This window comes from Spinacia oleracea, chromosome 6, assembly GCF_020520425.1.
Source record: "Spinacia oleracea cultivar Varoflay chromosome 6, BTI_SOV_V1, whole genome shotgun sequence".
Lineage (NCBI taxonomy): Eukaryota > Viridiplantae > Streptophyta > Magnoliopsida > Caryophyllales > Amaranthaceae > Spinacia > Spinacia oleracea.
This window is the reverse complement of record NC_079492.1, coordinates 131,076,702-131,099,447: the sequence shown is the minus strand read 5'-3', so window position 1 is coordinate 131,099,447 and position 22,746 is coordinate 131,076,702. Positions and strand designations below refer to the sequence as shown.

The 22,746-nt window shown below is 39.8% G+C and overlaps 1 pseudogene; it reads left to right on the top strand.

Annotated features, from left to right (window-relative positions):
• The first annotated feature begins 12,932 nt into the window (after positions 1-12,932).
• On the top strand, positions 12,933-13,671 carry LOC110775507 (G2/mitotic-specific cyclin-1-like; annotated as a pseudogene).
• Positions 13,672-22,746: the final 9,075 nt, after the last annotated feature.

Genomic DNA, 22,746 nt, shown 5'->3' with positions numbered 1-22,746 from the left:
AAGTGTAATCTTAGGACTTTACTAATATGCAAGTGTTCTACTCTTTTTTGTTGTGTTCTGACTTGTTGTTTGTCTGTGTTGCAGCCTGAGCCTACTGATCTTGGCGGTTGGGTGCCGCCTCATTGTATGATCCATTATACCACGACAGGCGGGTCTAAGATCATAGAGGAAGTGCATGTGATCCCTGATGAGAAGGGATCTCACCCGTTGGTCCCTGCGGGTGCTCGTACGATATGATATTTGTTCGTCTAGCAATCATACTTATTGTGTACTTTCGGATTCTTACATGCATGTTTGTTGACATTTTTTTTGCTTAGGTACCTGTCGGGATGGTCAACCAGGTAGTCAGAGTGGTCAACCGGTTGAAGGCCGCGTTATCCTCGGCTCGGGCGACTCTTTCTTGCAACAACCTGAACTTGACTCAGGTATGGTGCCTGACCACTTTACTTTAGTTTGTCAGTTGGTTATATATGTGCTAACTTGCGCCTGAATTTGGCAGGCTGGTGTGCCGCATACCCGCGTGCAGGAGACGGCGCGGACCCCTCGGAGGGATCTGTATTCTTTTGAGGGAGATTGTGGTGCCTCTGGATCGCATGATAGACCGCGTTTTTCGGACGCCGGTTTGGGTCAGAGACCTATGCGGCCACCGACTGGGCCTAGGAGGAATTATGTCGGGACATTTGGGGTGCCACAGTCTCAGATGGGTTGCTAGGCTCCTTTGTTTCAGCCATTCCAGACTAGTTGGCAGCCTCAACCGTTTCAGTAACCCTTCAGTGCTGGGTGGGTGCCTGCGCCGCAGAAGCAGAGTTGGGATTCTTCTTAGATCGAGACCCTGTTCGATGGTCTGCACGATTCGCAGGGTGCTGGCACGAGTGGTGGTGCTCATGACGATGAGGATGGGCCTTAGTAGGCCGTATACATACATTTGCTAGTTTGGACATGTATTATTTTTCGTATGGTGCTACAGACTTTTGTACATATTTTCGTACTTAGTTTCTTTTGTTTCGTCCGTGCGTGCATCGATTTTTGCGAAAAATAGGCCATTTTTTCAGCATCTTGCCTTAGCCGGAGGTATTGTCTTTTGGAGGTATACCGACTCACTTAAACAGAAAAGAAAACAAAAACACATAACAGGAAATGATGCGCTTTAAGTTTTAGGATCAGCAATGCTTATCAGAATTTTCGTCAAAGCAAACTTTTATTCGGAAATCTAGTTGGAGTACAGAGTCTTAGGAGAATAATTGAATCCTGGCTGTCCTACAATAGTTGACCTATAACAGAGTTTTGATAAGTGGGTTTTTAACCCACTAAGGATGGTGTTTTTAGGTGGACTTTAGTGTTAGTTTAGTGGATTTCTATCTCTTTTTCCTTACTTTTTCCAATTTTCTTACTTTTCTTAGTTTCACTAGTTTTTATAGTTTTTAGGCCCTTTTCATCTTTGTTTTTTCTTTGTGTCCCTTGTTTCCTTTCCCTTTGTTTAGTTATTTGGTGATCCACGAGCATTTTGATGAGCCAAAGAGCCAAGAAAAGAGTCGGAGAAACCGGAAAAGCCAAGGAGTCGAACTTGTGCACAACTGCCATACTAAAACGAGCATTACTTTTTTCTGCTTAATATTTTCTTGTGATTCTAGTTTGAGATGAAGGCTTATTCCAAGAGCTTTCCAACGAGTAGTCACACGACTTATTTCGAAGAGTAACGAAGAAGTTATGGCCATTTGAAGCAGGCCATGTTCGATTTTCCGCGAGAAAGCCATCCCGCCCGCGACGAGGACCATCCCGCCCGGGACAAGCCATCCCGCCCGCGACGAATTTTACCCCGGGCGGGATTTTTCTACTGGAACTCTTTGTTATTTTTTCCCAGCTCTCTCGTCCCGCCCGGGACAATCCCGTCCCGCCCGGGACGACGTGGTCTGCGATTTTTTTATTTTGACGGATTCCCCAATGTTAAGGGGATTATTATCGTTTTTGGCTTAGAACTTGATGTACATTCTCTCATATTTTCAGATTCTCTCTCTAGAAAAACACTTGGTTTAATTTACTTGCTTATTTAGATTAATCTTCCAATTCAAGATCAAGAATCAAGATTGTAATTCACATTTTCAGCAATTTCCTCCATTGAAGCTTCATTGTAAACTCTAAACTTCTCTACTTTTTATTTCAATTAATCAAGTAGTGGTGTTATTCAATTCTTGTTCTTTATCAACTTATTATCATGTATTACTCGATTATTATTGTTTTTGTTGGTTTGATTTCCATGGATTGTGAGTAGTAAATTTCTAGGGTTCGGGGCCATAAAAATTAATTATTTAACGCTTCAAAAAACAAAAACGCCCAAAAATCCAATTTCGGGGCCTGTTTTTGACATTCTGTTCTCATTAATTGATTTAAAAACGCCGTTTTCAATCAGATTAAGGCCAGAACAGTCGAAATTCCGACACTTTACGAATTCATAACCCTTTTCTACGATTCATCCAATAATCAAGAAAAATATTCGAAAAGTCACGAAAAATTTCAGAAAAATTTCGACAATATCACAAACATATAAACATGCTAAAAATTACTTAATTATATGAAGCTCATGATACCACTGAAGGGGTTTACAGGTAAATACATAACATGATAGCGGAATAACCCCAAAGCCATGAAACATGTCTATAGTAAAGATAAAGCATAACTTACGTTTGTAGCGTGTTTTCCACTTAGTTCAACGAACACGAACAAGAACTCCAAATATCGTATCTCTACTTGGTTCACCGACACGTTCAGATCCGTCTTGAGATTGATGGCTTAGATCTCCTTCAAGATATTTTACTTTTTGGAAAGAACAGTCTAATGGAGGCACATAGAGAATTAGGGTTCTCTTGGTTCTTAGGTTAGAATTAATTATTAGGCTAGGAAAACATGTGTTAATAGGTTATTAAAATAACCTTTCAATTTTCCAAGCTAACCGGCCAAAGCAAGAGCCTCAACCAGCCAGCTCGGCCCACTCGAAGCACCAATATACAACGAGCATGATGCTAGGCGGTGGGCCGCAGCGCTGCTCCTGCTTGCCCCATGCACCCATGGCTAGGCAGCGAGGCCATTGGCCAGCGCTGCACGCTTGTGCGTTGCGCCCATGGGCCTTGCGCCTCGTGCGTTTGACTCGTGGTTGCTTCTTCGTGTTGAGATTAAATTATGCTTCGATAATTTATTTATCGTTTCGTATTTGACGATTCAACGTCGTACGATACGATTATTCGTTTTGCCTAGCTTATGAATATACGCAATACGATATACGATTTCGATTCAACGTTTAATCGTATAATTATGTTTTCCGAACTAATTTCCCGAAAGCTATTAAATAAATTTCCGATTCATTTAATCCGGTGATCTGTTACATGCCAATGGTGTGACCTTATAGGTTCAGTCAAGAGTAAGTTGAGAGCCAAATTAGAATTAGAAGTCACTGATCGGAAGCATTGCTACAACCATGGTTGTTAAACTCCCGATTCGGATCTTACGATTCTACGACTATACGATCCTAAAACACGCAACCGATCCGGATCTTAGGTAGGATCTCAGCAAAGTAAGGAGACAAAGAATTACACGAAAACAAACAGAAGCAAAAGCATACCCTCCATGCATCCGAGACGCTCTCAACAGTTGCAGCAACTTGGGACAAGGACTCTTGACGCTCTCGGCTGGACGGCATCCATAGACGGTTGACCTCAGGCCAAAGCTGGACTCGTGGCGCATCTGCCGACCCATAGTCGTCAGGGAACTCCACTGCAAGCTTCTTCTTCCAAGACGGAGGTGGAAACTTCTTCTCAGCAGGCAGGGACAGACCAGTCTCTCCCGTTACTGTGGCGTCGATGGAAGCCTTTGGCGGCTTCGGAGGTGACAACACAGTGATGGGTTTAGGTCGAGACACACTCCCCAGTGTCTCCAACCTCCTCCTTAGCAACGCGTCCGCAGAGGGAGCCTTACCAGAGCGTGTCGATGGGCCAGTTCCTGTCGAAAGCATTTATGACGACTCAGTCTCGTCACAACAGTTGTAATTTATATTTGTTTTGAAAAAGGGCAACGAACCCAAAAGTTGTAAACTAACCCTAACCCATGTTTACCTGTTGACGTCGACATGTTTGCAGGCTCAGAGATTTCTTCTTCTTGAGAGGTCTCCTCACGATCGAACTTTATGCCGACAAAAGCTCTGTCCTTTAGAGGGACTCCCAACAGCACGGCAGTCTTTTCTACAGCTTCGGCACCGACTCCAACTGTGTCGAAGGATGCACCTACAAAAACAAGAAAGTGAGACAGAGTCAAATCAACAAGCCCAAAAAACACAAAAAACAAACAAAATACCTCTAGCCATCCATTCCCCCGTCAAGAAGTCGGAGTCGGGCCCTAAACTAGCCAACTCCACAAAAAAGAACCGACCCATCCACCCGCGGTCATTCGACTTGTCCGCACCAAGAAGAGCCTCCCTGTCATCCTTGACATGCAACAAGTATCTACCAGCCCCATAATTCTGGACCTTGTAGGTGTAAACCAGGTCCTCAACCCGGAATTCCATATCCAGTTTGCCGGCCAAATGGTCGACCAGGTGCATTACCCTCCAGACCTGCAGCATCAGTTGCGCCGGCGGCACCGCCAGTGCCCTCAGAACTCCTCGCACCAGTGGCGAGAAGGGATAAGTGTACCCAATTCTAAAGGGGTACTCATAAAAGCACACCCAACCGTCCGATACCCAATCGGCCCGTTCATCGGGCTGCGGCAACCGAATTACCGTCAACGAAGGGAAATCACACTCCTCCTTGAGTATCTCCACATCTTGCTTCCCCCAAGTGGTCGGCCGAGCATTCTTTCTGTCCAGAATGTGGGTAGGGCTGAAGATTGGTCCCTCAACCAGATCGCACTCCACCACCACTCTCTTGTTCTTCGCACGGGTGGATTTTGTTCCCATTCGTTGCGACATAGAGAGAATTAAAGAAAGAAAGAAGAAGGGAAGAAGATGGAAGAAGAACAGTTACGTGAAGAAAGGAGAGAGAAAGAGCGCCGATTGCTTTTTCAGGGAAAGGGAGGAAAGAGATTGCAGAAGTGAGTACGGGTGGTTGGGCGCACAGCCCTATTTATTGGCGCAAGTTGGGCGGTTGATCTTTCCAAAGCAAAGTCATCATTACTCTAAAGTCGTCAGCATTGGGGAGGTTAAGGGGCAGTTTCCACCCTTCCTTCCGTGAAACCCATTTTTCCTTTTGAACTTCCCGGAATAAATTCAAAATGGGTTTGGGGACAATTGTTAGGGGGGAAAATACCCTCTTGGTGACATGGGCAGGCGTGGAAAGCATTGTGTACGTGGCTGCCAGCAAGGCACATGCTGGCACCGTTCGAACTCCTTCTCAACGGTTGGGATCAAAACAACCGTTAAGAATCCTTGATGAAGTTGGCCTTCATTACGTATTTATTGTCCAATTATGTGCAATTAAGCACGAGCGTTACACTTTCATTGTAAAAGCCTATAAAATGGCTTAATCTTGTTAGTTTACATAGACGATTCTCTAAGCAATAAACATACTATCATTCCATGCTATTACAACTTGCTCTCGTAACTCTCAATTATCTAGCTCGATCGATTGTTAGCACCATCATCAAGGCAAGTTCGTCTTTAAGTCTAATTTGCCCAAAACAGTTAGTTTTCCGATTAGTGCTCCCAATTGCTTAAGTATTTGGAAATTGTAATGGAAATTGTAGATTTGAACTTGAATTTTGTATTTGATTTTGAGAGAAAAATCAAAGATTACGACGTTGTATTAGAAATCTCCCTCCCCAACTTCTTAGGAAATGAGGGTTTATATAGGGGATTAAGCGGCTACAAACCAAGAGCCACCTGCGCCTGGCGCAGGCCCAGCGCCTAGCGCTGGTGACGTGGCCCAGAATCCGCCAAAACAACGACGATGGCACCGTCCTTGGTTTGTTTTGTATTGTTGTACCTTCGTACTATTTGTACGAAGTTGGCACGTAATGTTTTCTTGGAGGTTAACGCTTGGGTTTGCGTCTAAAAACAAGCCGTTTGTGAATTTGAATTTCGTGTTTGGACTCGGTTTTACGGGACGGGGTCCTGCATGCTCGATTTTGTGGGTCGGCGCCCGAATTTGGATTGCTTAATGTCATTTTGACTAGAAAGGACCTTGTAAAACCAATGGAGAGGTCCATTTGGTGAGATTATGTTTGGATTTTGAAATTGATTTTTGGAAATTGTATTTTGTACCGAGTTCCGTAATGAGAACGGGCTCAGGAATTGGACTTTGGATTTTGGATTTTGGAACACACTTTAGTTATTGGGACTTCCGCACGGAGTTGCACCAATCACCTAGCAAGGATAATAGTATCGTCATCATCCCATTAGGGGAGACACGAATTAGGTGTCTACATCGACATTCGCAGAAGTTGCATCAATTGGCTTCTCCACCTCTCCTACATCAATGTCCATGGAAACAATAGGCTCTTTTGTAATTACTTTCATGGTCTCCAAGGCCTCAGTCACTCTAACAGCTTATATAGTTCTATTTATTTAGGACAACTCAGATTGTACGCAATACCTAAATTTCATTTGACTCGGATTTTTAAACGTTTTTCGGTCATTTATAAATTAATAAAGTATATCATTGACTAATGTTATTAGAATCGCGATCCGGATCGTAGGATCGTATGATCCTACGGTCCATTTTTTGCAAAACGATCTAGATCGCAAGCAGAATCGCAGGAATGGTGGGATCGTAGCAGGATCGGTAGGATCGTATAGGATCGATGGGATCGTAATAGGATCGTTACGATCCCAATTTTCACTTAGATTGGTGCAGGATCGGTCAGGATCGTGCAGGATCGGTCGATCCTACTTTTTACATATTAAAAAGATCCCTAAAGAAAATAACTTTATTTTTAAGCCTAAAAATTGATAAGCCAACTTCATAAACGAAAACATTTCTCTATTCTAATCTATATAGCTATTACAAAGCCATATTGGCTTTAAAGTATCAATATTATGTGAGAAAAAAATATGTATTTAGAATCCATGTTGTTTGAAAGATATGTATGTATTCATTTAGAAGCATTTTTCTTACTCCTTTTTACAATTTTGTAGGATCTTACGATCCTACGATCCGATTCTACCGATTCGATCCTACCCCCCCTCACCGATCCAAGGTGGGATCCCGATCCTAACAACCTTGTGACATTGACTTTAAAACATAAATGCGCACTTGTCATTTTTATGTTTTTTCTTGTTAGGTGAGTTGGAAAGCCTCCATATAAATAAGGCAATTTAAGGCCCACGAAAATAGGCCCGGGTTTTCGCAAAATTGTAATTTCAGTGGGACAAAAGTGAAATGCAAGTACGGAAAAGTAAAAGGACTAACATATACGTATATGCCTGAAAAATGAATAGAATTATGAAAATATAATATAAAATATATCCTATATATACAAAATGCGCTCCATGGGCACCGCTAAGTCCTAGGAGGCAAAATGCCGCTCCACACGTCGCGAGCTTTTATAAAACTCTAATCACTTTACTGCAGCGAACATACATGACAATAAGTTCGCATATATCTGTTCGCACAGTTTGATCATTGCACCAAAGGACAATGAACACATAAATAAATCCGAGAAAATGTGAACAAGGAATATTGAAAATACCCACTAAGGTGTCGAACGAAGCAGCAACAGAAATGACGAACATTCCCGTCAAAACTCGGTTTTAACGAAGCAGAACGCAAGAGAATTCTTGCGCCCACCAAATAAGCAAAAGAATGTTCTTGCGCAGAATTTTTAAGCGTCGAAAAAATCTTGTGCTGCATGATTCGCTGATAAAAAAAAAAGGGGGCCACTTAGCCTTCTCCCAACTGCAAATCATCCGTTATACTTTACGACTTCCTTCCCGCGGAAAAAGTAACGGTTTTTCAAAATTATTATTTTTATTCAAAAATATAACAAGTATCGTTGGTTGTAACACCCTAATAATGCCTTGCTTTTATAAAACCATTTTCCAACTTAAAAAAAGGACTTACTAAAGTATTACCGCCACCGTGATAGCGGATAAGGCTAATACAAGAATTACGCAGCGGAAGTAACTAACTTTCAAACAATAATTAATAGTTAATGGCCTCCATACAAGTTGGAACCATAACGACCCTAAACCAAATACTTCAGATTGTAAAAAAAATTGTAAGAGAAAACAACTCGCTCAACCAATCCCCATGCTAGATAACTTCTCTTGCAAGTCATCTCTACAAACCTGTATATTAAAATTCTACTCCCCAACAACGCAAGTGTAATTGGTGGATCATCATAGGGTCATTAAGAAAAATGTAGGTGTTTACAGTTAAATAAATAACATGATAGCGGAATAACCCAAAGGCAGGAAGCATGTATAAAGTACAGGTTAAGCATAACTTACGTTTGTAGTGTGTTTTCCCTTAGTTCAACGAACACGAACAAGAACTCGAAATGTCATTCCTCTACTTGGTTCACCGACACGTTAAGATCCGTCTTGTGATTGATGACTTAGATCTCCTTCAAGATTGTTTAGATTTTGGGAAGAACACTCTAATGGAGGCACATAGAGAATTAGGGTTCTCTATGTCCTTAGGTTAGAATATGATATTAGGTTAAGTTGAAAAACATGTAGATTTAATAACCTATCAAGCAATAAAGCCAACCGGCCAGAGCAAGAGGCTTCGACGGCCAACAAGCCCACGACCATATACACGCAGTGCAGCGGGAATTTGGACCGTGGGCCGTAGCTGCTGTTGGTCTTCCTTGCGCGCGCTGCCAAGGCAACCAAGGCCATAGGCCAGCGCTACGTGCTTGCGCATTGCGCCCATGGGCCTTGCGCCTCGTGTGCTTGGGTTATGGGTTTGCTTTCATATTTGGGAATAAATTATCCTTCGACAATTTATTTATCGTTTCATACTTTGACGATCCAATGTCGTACGGTACGATTATTCGTTTCGCCTAGCTTACGAATATACGCAACACGATATACGATTTCACGATCCAATGTGTAGACACCTACTTTTGTCCCCATTCCCGAAAGAGAAGGTTCGATGATGAGAACATAAATCTCCACTTGGCAACGCATCTCCTATAAAATAACGAATCTCAGTCACCCTTTCATTTCAGCCAAAACTGCTATTTATAGAAACCTGCTAAGAATAGTAACCGCCGTAAAAGGTAGTTCTTAAAAGTGGCCAAGTCATAAAATATAGAAACCTATCAGAATTAGGTGTTGCACTCCAACATAAATCCTAAAAGAGATAGAATTTGCATTCCTGATATAATTCGAAAATAAGAGTTACGTATTAATTAAATTCCTAACGAACCTAGAGTTCGTAACGGGCCCAGACGCATTCCGTCATAATTTAATATGCACTAAAAGACTCGGATAAATCCCAAAAGCTCTGTATTCTAAGAGTCCAAATCTGACAAAGAACTCGGCCCAGATCCCATTTTCAACGCCTGGATCTGGGAGCCGAAATCTTCGGCGCCCAGCCCTGGGCGCTGAAACTGCTTGGGGCCGTTTTATTTCCGGATTCTTTTTGGATCCGTATCTTAAAATCTATCTTTCCACACACCCTTTTCCTATAAATACAGTCTCAAAACCTACGTGAAAGGAACACACAATTCCATAACCTGAGTATTGACTCTAGCCTTAAGCCTAAGCCTCACGCTGCGAAATTGATCCAGCGTTCTGTCGCAATCGACCCAAAAGTCGAACAGAACGCATCCTGCCCCTTGTAGCTTGATGAATTAAGCCTAAATACTGGAACATTGCTTAGAAACCCGAGATTCGTTAAATAAAAGGAGAAATAGCAAAGCCAAGTGGTTAGTTTTCTGAGAACCACAACACACCTCTCAAGGGTGCGTTGTAATGTGTCCCTCATATGATTTAATCGCTTTCATCACCCTTTTATAAAACTATCAAAATATTAATTTGATTGATCTATCACGCCTAATAAGATAATACCTTGGACAATTGAATTATCATGCTAGGTACCTTAAATCAATCTAAATAAGATAATCACGATCAATTTAGTGTTATGTGTTACATATTGCTAAAATCAATTCAGAATAGTTTAATAGTTTTTAACGCATGTCCCTTCAATTATTTATGCTGAGCTAGTAAGGATAACCTGCCTCTGGAGTATTATCGATGAGCACTCCTCTCGGTAGCTACAGTCCCCCGAACTCTCAATCTCTTCCCTGTGGGTGTACGTTGAGCGATATGATCCCCACACTAGGGATCACAAGGGAACCTATGGCCGTCGTGGTCCAACATAATTGCACTCCCTTTATGTCACGATAACCGGGTTTTGTCAGTTTTTCTCATTGTCGTTAAAAACTGAATGGCGCTCCTATATTACTAGTCGATTGGGTGTAAACTCACAGGAAATCCAAATACACTTGATCTGACAACGTCACGCCCACGAGGGACGAGGTCACGCATTAGCCTCGTGCTTTTTCGACCCCCTCACACAATGTTAAATCATATAATTATGTTTTCCGAACTAATTTCCCGAAAAGCTATTAAATGAATTTCCGATAACATTTAATCCGGTGAACTGTTACATGCCAATGGTGTGACCTTATAGGTTCAATCAAGAGTAAGATGTGAGCCTAATTAGGACTAGAACTCACTGATCGGAAGCATTGCTCTAGCCAGCTGTTCCGATCACTTGATCGCACTGAATTAATTGTTCGTAATTAATCTGAACCTTTGGTATTAGACTAATCACTACAAGAAAATTTACATATAGAGGAAACACCTTGAGGCATTGCCTTTTTTGTGGGCTCTAAAAGTGCTTTTTAGCATTAGTTAATTATGGTAGCCTCTAAAAACTATTTTTAGCGTCGGTGAAATTAAGGTTGCCCCTAAAAGAAATTTTTAGCATTAGTAAAATAACGATTGCCTCTAAAACCTTTTTTTAGCATCAATAGAATTTAAGTTGCCTCTAAAAATTACTTTTTAGCATTAATGAAATAATGGTTGCCTCTAAACCTTTTTTTTTTAGCATAAGTGAAATTTAAGTTGCCCTTAAAAAGTATTTTTTTAGCATTAATGAGATAATGGTTGCCTTTTTAGCATCAGTGAAATTTAAGTTACCCCTAAAAAGTACTTTTTTGCATTAATGAATAATGGTTGCCTCCAAAAACTCTTTTTTTTTTTAGCATCAATAGAATTTAAGTTGCCCCTAAAAAGTACTTTTTTGCATTAATGAAATAATGGTTGCCTCCAAAACTTTTTTTAGCATCAATAGAATTTAAGTTGCCCCTAAAAAGTACTTTTTTGCATTGATGAAATAATGGTTGCCTCTAAAACGTTTTTTAGCATCAATAAATTTTAGGTTGCTCCTAAAAGTTACATTTTAGCATTAATGAAATACTGGTTGCCCCTAAAACTTTTTTTAGCAACAATGAAATTTATGTTACCCCTAAAAATTACTTTTTAACATTAATGAAATAATGGTAGCCTCTAAAATGTTTTTTTTAGCAGCAGTGAAATTTAAGTCGCGCTAAAAAAGTAATTTTTAGCATTAATGAAATAATGGTTACCTCTAAAACTTTTTTTAACGTTACTGAAATTTAGATTTTCCCTAAATGTTCTTTTTTTCATTAGTGATGTTTAGATATCCTCTAAAAGTATTTCTAAACATTAATGAAATTTAGATTTCCCTTAAAAGTTCTCTTATACAACGTTGCTAATTTCTATATAAATCAAACCATGATATTGTTTCTGTCCCTCACAATCTAGCCTTGCAACAAGTAATAGAACTCACTATACGTGGTCAATATACAAGGAGGGTAGTATAAATATAAATTTACCCTTGACCCATTATACTTAAACAATTTACAACCAGTGACCATGTATAAATAATATTCCCTACTATACAGAAAAGCATCGAGAATGTCATTTTTTGTTTCAAATCTACCCTTTTGCTATGTTCCTTAGTTGCTTGTAGAGACTATACATTCGTTTTTTATAGTAATTTATATAAATATTAAACAAGAACTTGAACAATAAAGAAAGAATATTAAAGGAGTACAATAATGAGTTAAAGAGCAAAGTATTTTTTTTTTCTAGTACACTTGAATAGGGCATAGAAACCAAATTAATACGAGTACAATATACATTATGAATAACTCTAAAAATAGATATTAATACAACTTCCTCCACAATAAGTTACAAATAGTAAAATGGTAAAGCTGCATGGGATAAAATCAAAATCTTTATGCATCTCCCCTGATAGATGCCTTAAACCTGAACAAAATCTTCATGCATTTCCCCTAAGAAGGCCGAGCTCAAAGTTGGTCGGAAGTTTGCTCAAGAACAATTGGAAAGAGCAATGTTGGTGGCACATTTGTATGCTGAAGCTGATATGCTCTTGCAGTGGTAGAAACCAATATCTCCAGGCTTGGTAAGGAGAAGGAAGAAGTCGAATTTAGTAGAGTTATTGCAGAGGCTGAATTAGATAAAGCAAGATCTAAGATTATTGATCTCAATGTTCTAACTTCTGAAAATCAGGAGTGCAAAAGGATGTGATTCCATCTGTCCAATGCTGGGGAAAAAATAAGCTTGATAAAGAACATCAGATCAAAATAGATTCAAAGACCTTGCAACTAGGGAAATCAAAAGACACTAACAGTAGCTCAAGTATTCCCAATTTTAATCTCAACATCCAAATCCAAGCATGCCTAGAAAAAACATAAACTAACAATAAAACCTCTAAAATTTGAATGCAAAATAGGTGAGAAATAAATTGTGCAGGAACAATTACACGGCTTATATCTCCGAAGAAAACTAATGATGGGTAACAACAATATTACCATAAATCAGTTGAATATTTCCTAGCATCTCTAGCAAGGGAATCAACAACAATATTAGCATCAATCAGCTCAAAATGTCTCTCCAGCAACAACATCAGCCAGCTATATACAAGCCAAAACCCAAAAAGATGATTATAATAAGCTCTGATGAAGAAGAAGAATAAGGATAAAAGACTTATCAAAAATAAAAGGGTTCTTAGCGGTAAAAAAAGTTCAAGGAAGAAGAAATACAGTCTTGCTTCATTCCTAACTGCCCGAAGCAAGGCAGCTTGTGGACTTACAACTAGGCCTCGAGAGCTGGTGACGAACATTGATGTTGCAGATGTTGATAATGAGTTAGAAGTAGTTGAATATGTGGAGGAAATCTACAAGTTTTACAGGATCACAGAAAATGAGTACCGTGTGATTGATTATATGTCATTGCAGCAGCACATTAATGAAAAGATGAGGATGATTCTCATTGATTGGTTGGTTGAAGTTCATAACAAGTTTGAACTTCTGCCTGAAACTCTTTACCTGACTATCGACTTAGTAGATAGGTATCTTTCGACAAAGGTTGTTTCGAGGAAGGAACTTCAGTAGGTAGGCATCAGTTCAATGTTGTTAGCCTGCAAATATGAAGAGATTTGGGCACCTGAGGTGAATGCTTTCATGTCTATTTCTGACAATGCATATACCCAAGAACAAATCCTCTCCATGGAGAAAGAGATATTAGGGAAGTTGGAGTGGAATTTAACAGTTGCTACTCCACATGTCTTCCTTGTTAATACAAACAAACTAGAAACGAAACCTTGTTCAGGATTACCTTGGTAAACCATCAAAGCAAGCGAGATAAGCATAAAATCTTCCCTAGATTCGCACCTCACACCTAAGCAGGATCACATGAGAAATAACTAGGCGCAAATACACCATAACGATTCTTCAGATGCAACCCTAAGAAAGAGCATAAAAAAAGAAAATGTAAAGGAGGCTTCCTATATGAGTTTTAAACAAACCCAAAGCATAAGAAGTCTTTGTAAACAAAAACCGAAAACATAAACAAACAGCAACACCAGTGAAGTTATTATCCGAGATATCCAGATTCTGTAGCCCTTTCATCCCTTCAATCCATTCAGGAACCGGACCCACAAAGGAATTCCACCCCTATTTAGATACCATATAAAAATCAAATTCAGCAATGAAACTGGCAGATTCCCAGAAAACAAATTCCCACTAAAATCCATCATTCAACAGATTATAAGACAGATAAACTGAACTTAACCCTTGAAAACCCCAAATCACAGCAGGCAAAGACCCAAAAGGCTGATTAACATACCAATTAAGCACAAAAATTCAACACATGAGCTCGAACTATCAGGGATCTGCCATAAAAACTTGCTATTAGCTAAATTAATATTTTGGAGTATTCAATATCGAATGTTGAAGGAAGTGATCAATGCCATCAAGTTTCATGTTCAAAATGCAATTATATTTAAATGGGAACAATTTTTCTTTAAACTAGAACCAATTTCAAGTCACGGAGCATAATGAAGATGAGGTCTTTTAACATGACAAGGTCTAATATTTAAGAACTAATCCTTCTAATTTCATTATTTAAGTTCAATATTTGAGCACGATATGAGCTTTCTTGGGATTGAGGAAAATATGGCGTTGGATAAGACAGTGTGGAGGGAGAGAATATACATTGATGACTTCAGTTGATTTATACAGCTTTCATGTTTTTATTTCTTTCTATTTTTTTATTTTATTTTTATTCTTATTTTTATTTTTATTTATTTTTAGAATTCTTTAAAAAAAATTAATTTACATGCTATTTTGAAATATACTTATTTTACTTATTCATTTATTTTAAACTTTACTTATTTTTTATTATCTCTTACAATATTTCTTCTATAATATATATACATTTTTCCCTTTCTTACTTTTATTAATTCCACTTTCTCTTCCTTGTTTTTCTTATTACTTCTTGCTCCTTTTTTGTTTGATTGGTGACAATGACGATATTCTACGACGATTCATGTTAGCCGACCCCAAATCGTTTTGGGACTAAGGCTTTGTTGTTGTTGTTGTTGTTGTTGTTGTTGTATTCAAGTTATAAATTCAATATTCAATTTCGATCTATTTCAATATTCAAATACAAAATCAATGATACCTTTTAATGAGAAACCTCATTTTAAGGTTAAATTATTTCAAAAGTTGAATCCATAAGGAGCCAAGTTATACTTGAACAAGTGTTTCTCGTTTGGATTTCCAACATTGTTCATACAAGTTCTATTATTGCAATGTATATTCTTTATGCTTAATATTGCTTGCTTTAAATATTGCACCTTTCAATTTTACACCTTTACCATTCATTCAATTTGGTTTACACCTAGTCCATTCTAGGTGGTGATGTATAATCTTTACATTCTTGCACCCTTTATTTTCTATTGCGCTGCTTTTCTTTATTTATTATTGCTTTCATCACCCAACATGATAAATCAACAATATACAAGTTCCAATCACGCTTAACAAAGATTATTTTTGGACAACCGGACTAGGTTTCCTTAAATTACACTTAAAGCAAAGTGACCACATAGAAATTAGCAAATTCGATGTTCTAAAAATGTATACCCACCAACCTTAATATAGTGTCATGAGTAGGATATTGCACGAAAATGATCCTTGTCTTGATTGGACCAAACTTTTCAAATCCTTCAAAATAAGTGCCTCGTTCCGTTACCCGAGTCTCTATGCGGTTTCAATTCCTAGTCTTATCCCGAGTCGTTTGGTCTTTCCAAATTGGACCCATAAACTTGTTTTGTGGAGACTCCATTGGAATAAAATATTCAATAGCCGTAGGGAAATTTCTAATGTATTTTGCGTAATTTGAATTCCAATTTTCCAAATGTCCAAACCAATTAAAGTTACTAATTTGAACTTTGAATTTGGATCCCCTTGAGGGTGGGATTGTAAAAAAATAAAGCTAAATCTAATGGTCGGGTTTTTCGATTAATTGACCAAGTTTAGGTTCTTGGCCTTTTCGAAATGGGATTCGTCAAGCTCCCAAAAATTACATTATAAAGTATAAAAAATACGGGAGAAATACAAAGCCCCTTCGAAAACCATTACAAAATAATCAGCCCCCTGCACCTACCCATGCGGTTGATCAAGTTCGCATAAGCTAGCTCGCCCCAGCAAAGCGAACCCATCGCCGAAATATCCCGCACCAACCGGATCAGCCAGGGGTCAACCCTCTCAGAACGGTTTGGCAAGATAGTTGAACTCAAGAACAGCAAGTAAAATATGCGGGCATGTAGGTCCACAGAAGCATCATCATCAGGGTCACGCCCCTTCTTTAGGACTGTCACCAACAAGGAGTAAGGCATCCCCTTCCCCTTGTATCTCTGCACCTCGGCGGCCAAATCCGCGCCTATGAACTCCGTAATCACGTCCTCTGTATGCAACTTTGTCTCCCGATGAAGGAAGATCGAAGTACCAGTGAAAAAAACACCCGTAAGGGTAGTGTAATCCTCAAGAGTGATAGTAATCTCACCCAAAGGAAAGTGGAAAGTGTTGGTGGTATCCCACCACCATTCCAAGAACTTTAAGGTTATGAACAATTTAATTCATGCGGAAAAACTATAAACGCCAGAATCCAAATTAATTTCCACGTAATCAATTAACATAATTTATTATACATACTATGTGATGCGTGCTTTCCCTAGATTCTCCTGAACCGAACAAGAACAAGTACAGAGCTCCAAATGCCGCCCTTTCGGTGATAGTCCACAGCACATTCGGAACCACCTTAGGTTCAACCAACTAGGATATAATCTAAAGTTTTAATTCACTCGGGAACTCACTATAAGTGATAGGAAATAATATTGAATTTATTGAATTCAAGTTGTGATGTGTATAAATTTATGATCATGGATCACATATTTATAGGGGAATAGAACAGTCATATCCTACTAGATATAGGATTACTAAAACCCTTAGAATTAGGATTTACGTCAATCTCAAATTCTTTAGTCTTTTAGGAACAACAAAATACTTAAGAGGATTACCATAAAGTTCTAAGTCAAGTAGGATAAGGTAAATGGATAGCTTGTATCCCAATCTACCTGCCGCGTAAGTAGCCTTGACGCCCAAGCAACCGACGTTGCCTATGCTTGATGATGCCTTGGCGCGCGTGCTGCCTTGCTGCGCAAGCCAACGCTTACAGGCCACGCGAGGCGCTGGGACTGGGGTTGGCGCTGTCTTTTCGTGCCTCGTGGGCTTGCTTGTCGAGCAATGGGCTGGCTCGTTTTTTCGGCTTGTCGCTCGTCGTGCGCTTTCGATTTGTTTTTTATTCCGGAATTCATTTTCGGTTCAAACAATATTTACGTTTCCGATAATATATCCGATTCCGACAATATTTTCCGATCTCGACAACATTTCAGATTTCGATAATATTTCCGTTTCCGGCAATATTTCCGATTTCGGTAATATATTCGACTTCGGTAATATTTATATTTCCGTCATGAACCATATTTTCGTTTCCGACAATATCTTTATTTCCGGCAAATATTCTTTCTTTTCCTTTTGACGATTTTAGCTCCCACTGGAACCAACATCCATCATTTTCGAATGTTCATAATTAGAGTATTTACTGAATGTTATATTCACCTAAATACTTGATCCGTTCATGTACTATTTGTGTGACCCTACGGATTCAGTCAAGAGTAAGTTGTGGTATTAATATTATTAATTCCACTTGAACTGAAGCGGCCTATAGCTAGGCATTCAGATCACTTGATCTCACTGAATAATGAACTTGTTTAATTAATACTGAACCGCCTTTATTAGACTTTGCATTAAATGCAAACTTGGACCAAGGGCATTATTTCCTTCAGTATCCCACTTGTCCTTAGAGACAAATGTGCATTTCCTAATTCTTTTGTCGCTTGATGCCTGCTCATGAATATAAGGTAAGTGTAGTCATCCTTATTATGTCCAAAGGTATTTCTTGGTGTCAGATTTCAACTGATCAAATAAACAGATAATCTTAGTCTATGATTCATCTGAGCACAACCATGCATTTTACAGTTTCTAGCTCTCCGAGTGGCCTTGTATAACTTTCGACATCTCTAGGCTACTCCATATTTCCAATTGTTTAAGATGATAGAAAACTCAACTTATATACTACTATATACTGCTACTCTCGTAGTTTTCTGTCGCTTTTCACTACAAGTGTTTGTATCTTTAACGACAACCTAATTACGACGAGTTAAAAATCCCGCCGTAAAAGCCTTTTGCGACGGGGCTAACAACCAAACAAAGACGGGAACAACCGTCGCAAATGTCTTTTACGATGGGTTCACGACGGGATTTTCCATTTACGACGGCCCCCTTTTATGACGGGTTCGCGACAGAAAATCCCGTCATTAATCAACGATTATTGGCCTTTAACGACGGGATTTCCCGTAGTTAATGGTACAATTTTTTGTAGTGTTTAAACCACATGATGCCTTCTTTAACCTTTATTATCTTAGGTTGATAGGCTCATTGAATTATGCTTCTTTTACAACCAGTTGTATAATAAAATTTGTCCTTTTAAAAAAAATCCTAAACTAATACTATTACAATGCGTTATTTTAAATGTATAATGTATAAATTGTATAAGTGCATGTCTTTTCTCGTTTCATTTCAAACTAGTGTGTGCCCCGGGCGATGCCCCGATTACAATGTTGGACAATATACAATTTTTACGCATTGTTCATGTGTTGCATATGCGAGTTTGACCTTTTTATAATAACTATTCGGAGATAGTTTATTTTATTTGGATGTGATGTATTGTATGTATATAGTACGTACCAATTTTCAATAATAGTGTTCTTCCCTTTTTGGGTTGTTAATTAGTATTTGTAAATCATGTCAAATATCTAATAAATATTTTGTGTATATGTTATGATCCACATATGCTAACACAATTGTTGGCTAATTAATGAAAAAACGTGTTCTATTATATGTAGAAAATGGACAAATTAAAAATGCATTCATTATTGAAAACCATTTTCAATAATTGTAGACACCTACTTTTGTCCCCATTCCCGAAAGGGAAAGGTTCGATGGTGAAAGCATAAATCTCCACTTGACAACGCATCTCCTATAAAATAAACGAATCTCAATTCCCCTTTTCATTTCACCCGAAACCTGATATTTATAGAAAACTGCTATTTATGGAAACCTGCTAAAAATAGTAACTGCCGTAAAAGGTAGCTTCTAAAAGTGGCAAATCATAAAGGATAGAAACCTGTCAGAATTAGGTGTTGCATTCCAACATAAATCCTAAATGAGATAGAAAACTACGAGAATCCTATTCCTAATATGATTCGGAAATAAGAGTTACGTATTAATTAAAATCCTAACGAGCCTAGAGTTCGTAACGGGCCCAGACGCATCCCGTCACAAGATTGATACGCACTAACTCGATTAAGTCTCAAACACTACGGATTTCAGGAATCCGAATCTGACTAAGAAAACAGCCCAGACCCTATTTTCAACGCTTGGCTCTGGGCGCCGAAATCTTCGGCGCCCAGGCCTGGGCGCTGAAAATACCTGGGTACGTGTTTTTTCCTAATTCTTTATGGATTAGAACTCTGCAATTCTATCTTTCCACGAACTCTTTCCTATAAATACAGCCCCAAATTCGACGTGAAAAGGACACAACACAATTTATATTATGAGTATTGACTCCAACCCTTAGCCTAAGCCTCACGCTGCGAAATTGCTCACGCGTTCTGTCGCAATCGATCCATAAATCGAACAGAACGTATCCTGTCCCATAATCTGAGATTCGTTAAATAAAAAGGAGAAATAGCAAAGTCAAAGTGGTTAGTTTTCTGAGAACCGTGACGCACCTCTCAAGGGTGCGTCGTAACGTGCCCCCTTCTCGATGATTTAATTGCTTTCCTCGCCCTTTTTATGAATTGTTAAACTAATTAAATCTGATTGTTCTATCACGCCTAACAAATATAATATTTTTGGGAAATCGGATTATCATGCTAGGTCCCTTAATACTATTTAAATCAGATAATCACGATCGGTATAGTATTATATGTTGCATATTGCTAAAATCAACTCAGATTAGTTTAATAGTTAACGCATGTCCCTTCAATTATTTATGCTGAGCTAGTAAGGATATCCTGCCTCTGGAGTTATCGACGAGCGAAGTACTCCTCTCGGTAGTTACAGTCCCCCGAACCCTCAATCTCTACCTTGCGGGTGTATGTTGAGAGATCCCCACACCAGGGATCATAAGGGAACCTACGGCCGTCGTGGTCAAACATAATTGCACTCCCTTTATGTCACGATAACCGGGTTTTGTCAGTTTTTCTCATTGTCGTTAAAAACTGAATGGCGACTCCTATATTACTCGTCAATTGGGTGTAAAATCACAGGAAATCCAATTACACTTGATTGAATAAAAAGAATCGTCACACCCACGAGGGACGAGGTCATGCGTTAGCCTCGTGCTTTTTCGACCTCCTCACAGTGGCGACTCCACTGGGGATAGTGAAGGAAATACTCGTGCTTGTAGGTAATCAAAATAGCCGAAGGGTGAAACGATCCTACCCCACGTTTATTTCCCCATCAAGTTGGGACGACCTGAAAATCAGCATATTAATGTGAACGGGCAGAACCGCATAACGAATCTCGGCTCCCTCGGGAGTTGGGACTAAGGATACCTTTTTTCGCCAATAGGGGGTGCACACGCCGCGCATGTTGCCCACTCGGTGCTTGTGCAGGTAGTACACCTATCCCGAACCCAATCGCTCGCCCATTAGGTCCCTCTCGCCTGCATGCCCCCTTGGCTTGCACTTGCGGGTTGGCCTCTTGGGCGAAATTCGTCTGTTGAAACACTACCTCGACCGGGGCATGTGTTGGATCTACGATTGAAGAGGTACCAAGCCAGGCGCAAATAAACTACCCATAGAAGCTTATCATAAACTAGGTGACATATTTAATTTTCAAATCCATGTTTGTAATGTAGTTATGTGTAGCGAAATATGTGATTGTGTGTGACAAACTATCCTAGAAAACCAACGACCAGCTCGAACTGAAGGCGATGTAATCAAACTTATGGTTGGCGCCGATCGTGACTTTTGCCGGTTCATCGAAATCTTCAACAAAAGGCAAGACACGATTCTCTTCCGAGTAGTTGTAATCGTCGACGAAATGGTCGAATCGCCTCCATTCTAGATTTTTGGCGGCCGAGAACGAGGCGCAGATCTATCAGCGCATCCGTGACAAACTATCCTAGAAAACCAACGACCTTAAAAATTGCCCAAACATTCATGGACTAATTTGCCAGAGAGTTATACCGAAATACGTGTTCCGCAAACCGGAATGATCGCCACAAAAAAGCGACGCTCGGGATGGCCTGTAACAAATCCCACAAACGCTGCTACGCGTAAAGGACGTTATTAGGCAAGCACGCAAATCGAAGTCGCATAAACAGAAAATAGAAAACGAGAACTAGCCAGGGACGCATTTTCAACGCCCCTGGCTGGGCGCTGAAGTTGCTGCTTGGCCTTCTGGTCAGGCGCAGCAGCCTCGGTGCCCGCGCGAAAGGAAAATACGTAGCGCAAAAAATTTTCATAAAAAGAATTGCTACGAGGGCGTAAGAAAAGCACTCGATTTCAAAAGCGACTCGAAAAAATTAATAACTCTTTGTGTCGTTGTTAAGCCTCCTACGACGACAATGCTCGACACCAAAACCGAACATGCTAACAACTATGAATGTCACACGGGCAAGTGTTTCGAAAATCCAAAGAATGACCAAAAAAAGAAGACCAAAAGTGTAACCAATAAAAGAAAGAGTGAAGAACCAATAGAGAGAGTCGAAGTCTAGACTAAGTAATGCTTGAAACTTTGGGAACCTAAACTTTAGCTTATCTTATGCCTAGGACTGGTCCTGCCACTTGGTGCCGATCAGGGAATCAACGGTTAGTGCGTCTCGAAGATACATCACCAACATCAGGTTTAGTGACTCCAAGCTCCGTCCGTCGCCCCTCATTTCAAGGATCTCCGCTTCCCCAACCTCGATTCGCACCTTCAAACATGTCCATCGAAGATTTGCGAGACCAGATGGTCCAAATGACCCAACTTATGAGCCAACTGAAAATGGAAAATGAAGCTTTAGCGGCTGCGCAAGCCAAAAATGACCTCGATAACGAGAAGAGGATTGAAAAAATGGTCCTACAGCAAACCATGGGGAGAAAATACTTCTCCCTCGATCCTGAACCTTTTCCTGGCAAACTACCAGAAAAGTTCAGTTCATCTGACTTACCAAAGTTCAAGGCCACGGACAACCCCCGTGATCATCTACTGAGCTTTGTGAATGCCATGAACTTGAAAGGCGTGGACAAGTCCATGTATTTACCTGCCTTTCCTTTGTCCTTGGAACCTGTGCCGCTCAAATGGTACTATCACCAGGACCCTAAGCTCTTCCCCACTTGGGAAGACTTTGTCAATGTCTTCATCAAGCAATACTCGTCGAACATGGATTTCCAAGTCACCATGCGCGAGCTGGAAGTTCTCTTCCAAAAGAAAAATGAGGGTTTCACGACCTACTTTGCTAGATGGAGAGACTAGGCGGCCTAGCTAATCAATAGGCCTCCCGAAACAGAATTGGTCCAAAAATTCATTGACAACCTGGACCCGGCTTACAGACAACACCTTAGGTACCTGGGACTTGACACTTTCAAAAGAGTTTATGATGTGGGAATAAAGATCGAGGACGACCTCGCCAAAACCATACAAAGCAAACCCACATATAAAAACAACACCTATAATCGGGGTAACACATCCCAAGCCCAAGAAGTCCATGCTGTAGAAGAGACTCCCGCCCGAAGAAGCCAC